Raw genomic sequence first — 7354 nt, forward strand, 5'->3', positions numbered from 1 at the left:
GGGAGGGAGGTGTAAAAACCTGCCTCCCCCCACACCTGGGTCAGAGGCGCTCCCTCTATTGAGCCATGGGAGGGGGAGAAAGGAGTGGTGGTTCCCCTAGAGCTGCGGAGGGATGAGTCTCGAGCAGTACCCCCAATCGAGTGAGAAAGGGTGGGTGTGTTGTGAACAAAAAACATCAGAAGGACTCACTCCATGGTGAGATCCAGACTCCACTTTCCGATGGGCGGGATTGGGGTATGTTGTGTAAACCTCCCCCTTGCCGGCCAAGCTTGGGGATGAGGGCGTAATTTAGTGGTACACCCCACCCTTTGGACCTCGGGGGGATGGGAGCTAAGGGGTCTCTCTCCCAGCCCCCGCGGGAGAGAGTATTTAGGGAACCCCCCATGAAAAGTACAATCATATATATAAACGCTCTTGCTTTCTAGCGCTCATTCTTTCAAATTCTCTTATTCTTAAAGCTACCTATTCTCAAAGCTTACTATACTCTCAAAAGCGTACTATACTCTCAAAACGATGACGAACTTGTGCTCAGTGAGTGCTATAAGCACCCTGCGCGCTTCTACTGGAAGGAACGAACTCCAACGACGACCTCAGTCAAGGCCTACTGAGAGGAACGAACCTCAGGGGCTAGCAGGTAGGATACCCGGGAGGCACGAACCTCGGGAACAATCAGGTGCGTTAGCTCTTACCTCACGAAGCACCTCAAGCAGGGGGAACGAGTCACTGCATGAGGTGGGGGAATTTACCTTGCAAAGCACCCCAAGCAAGGGGAACGAATCACTGCATGGGGTGGGGGAATTTACCTTGCAAAACACCTCAAGCAGGGGGAACGAGTCACTGCATGGGGTGGGGGATTTTACCTTGGCCTCAGTTGAGGCAGCTTCGAGTGGGGGGATTGGACCCCCCACGCTTGGGGTGGATAGACCACCCCGCGAGGCCCGAGCCAGTGACATCAGGTGAACGGAACGAGTGTGCATGACACGTCTGACACTGACAACGTTGAAAAGAGGAGTAGCCTTTGGTGAATTCGGTTTAGCATGTGTTTGGGGAGAGGACAATCATAGCGTCCGTAGCTTTTGGAGGCAGTTTGAGGTTGCAAGAGTGGGAGATAGTGTGATCAAAGTTAGTAAAGTTACAAGCTTTCTCTCTAGGAATGTACGCTTTGATCTCTATACCCACTCTGTTAGCACAGCTGAAGCGCTCGTAGGTAAGCTAGTTGCAGAATAGCGCTTCAGCAAATGGAGGAGCAGAATGTCGAGACCGTACCAAAACCCGGCCCGTATACCAAGCTCTTCCTCTGCCACCGGGGAGCTGTCCGTCAACCACGTTAAGGTAACCACCTTCAATGTTAACGGCCTCACAAACAAAAGGAGCGAGCTTGGATCATTGATGGGAACCGGTAAATGGAACATTGTCGGGGTGCAAGAAACCCAAATGTTCCAAGGATGTTGGCCTCTTAGACTCCTCGGTCATGTGGTCTTTAATGCCCTAGGCACCGCGAAACCAGGAGAACGCGGGATGGCGTCTCTAGTCCTAGTGAGCTTAGACCCTTTGAACTCAATTTTTCTTCCTCAAATCAAATTTTCATACAATTTTTCCCCAAAGGTTCAGGGGCTTGGATACATGGAAATGTGTACATTCCGCAGCGCCAGTTGGGCGAAGGCGAAGCCAGGACAGTCGCTTTGAAGACCCTTGCCTGAATGTTGGGGGCCATATCAAACAAAAACCTACCGGTGATTGTTGGAGGTGACCTCAACATGAAGACGGGGGCACTGAAGAAGTGGCTACTCAGATGTGGGAGAGGATTTGAGAGCTTAAAGGTTCGAGGCTCGAACCTCACGTACCATTCCAAGTGGGGGAAGGGAAAGTCGGACATCGATCCCTTTATCGTCAACGAGTCCGCTGCGAGTCAACTTCTCAACAACACAGTACAGAGGGGGATGGACTAGTCGGACCACTAGCCACTAGTGTGCCACCTACACTTTGTGGAGTCGGGAGTAGCAGCCAAAGCTACTTTGCCGTCCGTACCCAAATTGGATGCATGTAAGATGGATGTGAATTGCAGGCTGTTCCTTGATGACAATCGATGGAATACTGTGCTGCACCTCAAGCATGAGGATGGGCGTGCGACCCAATAGTGTTACGACAAGTTTGTTTCCGTTGCTACAACGATAGCCAAGGAGGTTGGAGCTCTTGCCACGAAGCCCCCGCCGAGGCCAAGGTCAGGTTGTTGACTCGAACCTCGGGCTCGGAGACTCATTAATGCGCGCCAAAAAGCCTGGAATAAGGTGAGGAACAAATCTATGAACACTAGGGCTGGCCGGCAAGCGGTTACGGAATACTAGGCAATAGCACTTCGTGCAAAGGCCGTTGTCCGTGATAGTAACAAAAGATCCTTCGAGCGCTTCGTGGAAAAAGGGAATGAGTTCCTGAGGGAGGGGCAAATGAAGAAATTCTTTACCCACCTCAAGAAAATTGTTGGGAAGGGGCAAGGAACTATTGCCAATCAACCTTTGAACGCAAATGGGGAGTTAGTAACGGATCCAAAGAGGCAATTACAAGTATGGGAGGGTCACTACTCCAAGGTGTTTGCCGATACAGACGGTACCAGCAAGGATCCCCTTGTATGGTATGACAAACATGTGCACATTTGGCCTGGTATGCCTGAAGTATGTGACCCGTTGAACTGGTATGAAGTACGGGAGGCCTGTCGGCGGTTGAAGAGGCATAAGGCAACGGGTGGAGACGGCTTACCACCCGAATTTTTCAAGCTGCTTGTGAAAGATAAGGGGCTTAGGTCGGATCCGCGTAAGCCACGCTCGGAGATAAGCAAGGCATACTTGCAAGTGATTGAGGGTATTTACGACACCGGAGACATCCCGACCGGCGCGCTAGTGATGCAGTGATTGTGTCAATCCCCAAGAAGGCGACTTGACCAACACTGATAACTATCGCGGCATCGCGTTAATCTCCGTTGCCATAAAAATCCTCACTACGGTCGTGATTAGGCGGATCACTAAGATACTTGAAAAGAGGAACTTCTTCAATCCCGGCCAAGCAGGATTCTGTACTAATGAGGAATGCATGGGCAAGTTGCATGTCTGAAGGAAATTGTGAAACTCCGTCATAAGGATGGGAAACCAACCTATGCGGCCTACATTGATTTCAAGAAGGCGTACGACACAGTACCGCACGAGGAGTTGTTCCTAAAGCTTGCTACGGCTGACCTGCAAGGTCAAGCACTTAGATTTTTCCAAGCGCTCTACAGGTCCACCTCTGTTAAAGTTCGACACATGGAACAACTGTCAGATTCGATCCCGGTGCAGCGAGGAGTCCGCCAAGGATGCCTGGGATCGCCTTGTCTATTCAATATATATATTAACCATATTTTAGATGCAGATGGGGAAACATGGGGCTTGGAAGTACCTAACTTCCTCAAGAGAATAAAAGGACTCCTTTTTGCCGACGACCTGGTTCTACTTGCTGACTCTCCTGAAGCCTACAAACGAGCCTTGACAAAGTGAGTGAGTGGGAAAAGACCTGGGGCATGACCTTTGGAATTGATAAATGCATGGTCACGGTGTTCCATGGAGACCTGTAGGATCTCTCTATGAGGATCTTTATTTTGGGTGGTGAGATGGTTGCGGTAGGTGAAACGTACAAGTACCTTGGCATCGACCTAGACTCGACCTTCTCCATTGAACGCATCGTCAAAGACCGAACAGACAAGGGGAGGAAAAGCCTATTCGCATGCCAGCACCTACTTGAAAATCAAATCATCCCTATATGGTCTCGACTGACTGTGTTTAAGGCGTGCGTATATCCTGTGACTTGTTATGGCGCGGAAATTATGGGAGCCCATGATCAGTGTGTCCTTCACTCTCTGCAGCGCCTCGTCGCCACCGGGATGCGAAAGTTACTCGGAAAGGGAGCAAGGTCTATCTCTGTAGGGACGGCAAGTCTCCATCACGAGTTTAACATACCACCCGTACCTACCTTTTGTGGGGGACAACGAGCAAGGGCATTTGACAAATACCGCTCGGTTTCATCTACCTGGATAGTCTCCTTGGTAAACAAGAAGCCTAAGAACCAACCATTCAAGAAGTGGACTTGGACAACAAGAACCCATAACTGGATGAATAAGTATATCCCAGCAGCTGACTTTAGTTCAATACGCTACCATGCATGGGACAAGTGGGACGAGAGGCATTCGTGCCTGGCGTTGGAGCCCTATAAGGATGCCGGCTATGAACAAAAACGTGGATACCTGTTGCAGCTCAATAGGAGCACTATAGTGAATAGGAAGGAGGGGAGAATACTGGCTCTCGCGAGAGTAGGTGGTCTGAAACTGGCTGATAGTTATATGCGCGGACACAGCATTTGCACACTATGCTCCCAGTTAGAGGGTCATTCGCTTACGCATTTGCTGATGGATTGCCCGATGATTGAAGATTCTAGGGGGAGATGGCTAAACCGATTCAACTCCTCCTTCAACGCTCTCGACCCTTCGTTGGACTCTGAAGAAAGGACCATTATCCTCCTTGGTGGGGAGGCTCATGGGAAGCGGCTGCCCTTCTGGGTATGCCGTGATCCGCACTCGAGGGATGGAACCGCAGGGCACGTGCCTGTGGCGAAGTTCCTCGGTGAAGTTATACCCCGGTACTTGGGTGCTCTGCATAGGCGGATGGGGAGATAATGCTCCCCTTCCTATGCTATATTTTGAATCCGATCCCTTTCGGGGGAAATGACGTAACTCTCCCCAAGCAAAGCCAAATGAGCTATAAGAGCGCCCAAAGTGCCATTCCCCCCCCGGGGGGGGTTAACTTCACCTAAAAGGGGGTTTGGAGGTGCATAAGGGAGACATCACGAACCTCAACGGACGCCACCTATGAGCCGACGCCCTTCCAAGCGGGTATAGCATTTCCTAGGGGAAAATCGTCGGGTTTCAAAGGCAGTTTAGTGAGGTGAGCGATAAGTTACCTGGAGGAGGCAACTCCAAAGGGAAGACCGAAGCAAGTCCTGCAGTACCTAGGCCTCTAAACAGAGGTACTTGGTCGCTGTCACGCTCACCGAAATGGGTCTCTCAAGGGAACAATCATCACCCTAAGAGTGTAGATAATTCTGGCCTCTCGAGACCAGAGGAAACTAGTGACAAAAGCGTCTGCCTTCGATTTCTCAGGGCATAGTCCTCGTCGTTCTTCTTGTCCACTTTTATGGTGGATGAGGGGAGCGGCCGGGCTTGCTCTACCCGACTCCGAAAACAAAACAAAAAAGAGTCATGGTCCCTCTCGAGATTCATCAATTTGACAGCGTGCTGAGTTGTTCCGTCTACCATTGCACCGTGCGTTTCGACCTTGGTTCTTTTCGATGGGAAATATTAAGTACTCGTCCTTGTGGCATGAGTTAGGTCGTGCTCCCGACTCCGATCGAATGTAAGGTTGAAGCTACACAAACAAAAATTGACGGTCCCTTGCCTCCCAACACACACACATAAATACCCCCCCCCCCCATCCCCCCGGCGCTTGCGCGCACCACACCCACACACATATGTGTGCATGCATAGATACATATAAGTATGCCTGGCTAGAACTCAATAAGTGTGATGCGGTCATACCAGTGCTAATACACCAGATCCCATCAGAACTCCTCAGTTAAGCGCGCTTGGGCCATAACACTACTGGGATGGGTAACCTCCTGGGAAGTCCTGGTGTTGCACCCTTCTTTTGCCATGCTGCGAAGTACTAGCTTGGCGCCACACCACCGCTCGCTCCCGTAAAAACTCACAAAACTTTAGCGGCATCACTCTCCCCAACGGTGTTTCCGCACTCGCCCGCATGCCGCCGTCACCGCCCGTGGTTTTCCCGCCACGTCGTGAAGGTCCCTCCGTGCTCGGGATTGTCGCATTTTTGCATCCCGTCGACGCACCCGGCCTCGTTGTCCCGGCCCATCGGCTCATCCGGCTTGCTTCGTCGGCACCGTTCGACGCTCTCGGCACGTCGGCCCACCAATCCGTGTCTGCCCACCCCGTGGGCACCGTTCGCCCCACCTAGCACCGTCGGCACCGTTCAGCTCACCCGGCTGCGTCGGCCCGCCGCCCCATCGGCACCGTGCGACGCCCCGGCCTGTCGGCTCACCCGTCTGTGTCGGCCCGCCCCTTCGGCACCATTCGGCCCGTTCGGCTCACCCGGCCCTGTCGGCCCGGCTCGCCCGCCCTGTGGGCACCGTTTGGCTCACCCAACTGCGTCGGCCTGTCCAGTCGGTCACCCGTCCATATCGGCCCGCCTTGTCGCCACCTTTCGGCCCACTCGGCCCGTTCGGCTCACCCGGCGCTGTCGGCCCGGCTCGTCGGCTCATCCAGCTCATCAGGTCATCCGGCTCGCCCGCGCACCATGTTCGGCTCACCCGGCTGCGTCAGCACCGTTTGGCCCACTTGGCTCACCCGTCCGTGTCGGCCCACCCTGTCGGCACCGTTCGGCCCACTCGGCCCTGTACGCACCGTTCGGCTCACACTGCCCCGTCGGCCCGGCTCTCCCGCACCGTGGGCACCGTTCGGCCCACACGGCTCCGTCGGCTCATCCGGCCCGCCCGGTCCGTCGGCACCGTTCCACGGTCCAAACTCCGCAGTTAAGTGCGCCTGGGCCAGAACAGTACTGGGATGGGGAGCTCCTGGGAAGTCCTGGTGCCGCACCCTTCTTTTGCACGTTGTGAAGTATTGGGATGGCGCCGCACCATCACTCGCTCCCATCAGAACTCCGCAGTTAAGCGCGCTTGGGCTAGAACAGTACTGGGATGGGTCACCTCCCGGGAAGTCATGGCGCCACACCCGCCCAGCCACTTCTGCTCACCGGCCTCGTCTCGACGCTGCCCATCGCACCGTTGGACGCCCCCGGCCCGTAGGCTCACCCGGCCGTCAGCCCGTCGGCACCGTTTCGACGTCGCCGCCCTGTCAACTCACCCGCCCCGTCAGCCCGTCGGCACCGTTTGATGCCCCTGGCCCTTCGGCTCACCCACTTTGTCGACACGTTGCCACCGTTTGACCCCGCCGCCCGGTCGGCTCACCCGACCTCGTCGGCCCGTCTGGTCGCATATGCTTAGCGGCCCCGTCGGCTCGGCCCGTCCACACGCCCCCGGCCCGTCGTCCGTGTTGGCACCGTTCGACGCCACCGGCCCGTCGGCTCACCCGCCGCGTCGGCCCTGTTTGATGCACCCGGCCCTTCGGCTCACCCGCCCCGTCGACCCGTTGGCACCGTTTGACGCCCCCGGCCCGTGGGCTCACCTAGCCTCGTCGGCCCGTTCGGCCACGTATGCTCACCGGCCCCGTCGGCTCGGCCTGTCCGCACGCCCGCGGCTCGTC

At 54.9% G+C, this 7354-nt stretch overlaps 1 pseudogene; it reads left to right on the forward strand.

The window, feature by feature from the left end:
• Positions 1–5600: 5600 nt before the first annotated feature.
• Positions 5601–5719, forward strand: LOC147431891 (5S ribosomal RNA; annotated as a pseudogene).
• Positions 5720–7354: the final 1635 nt, after the last annotated feature.

This window comes from Adiantum capillus-veneris, chromosome 21, assembly GCF_014529385.1.
Source record: "Adiantum capillus-veneris isolate H3 chromosome 21, ASM1452938v2, whole genome shotgun sequence".
Classification (NCBI taxonomy): Eukaryota; Viridiplantae; Streptophyta; class Polypodiopsida; order Polypodiales; family Pteridaceae; genus Adiantum; species Adiantum capillus-veneris.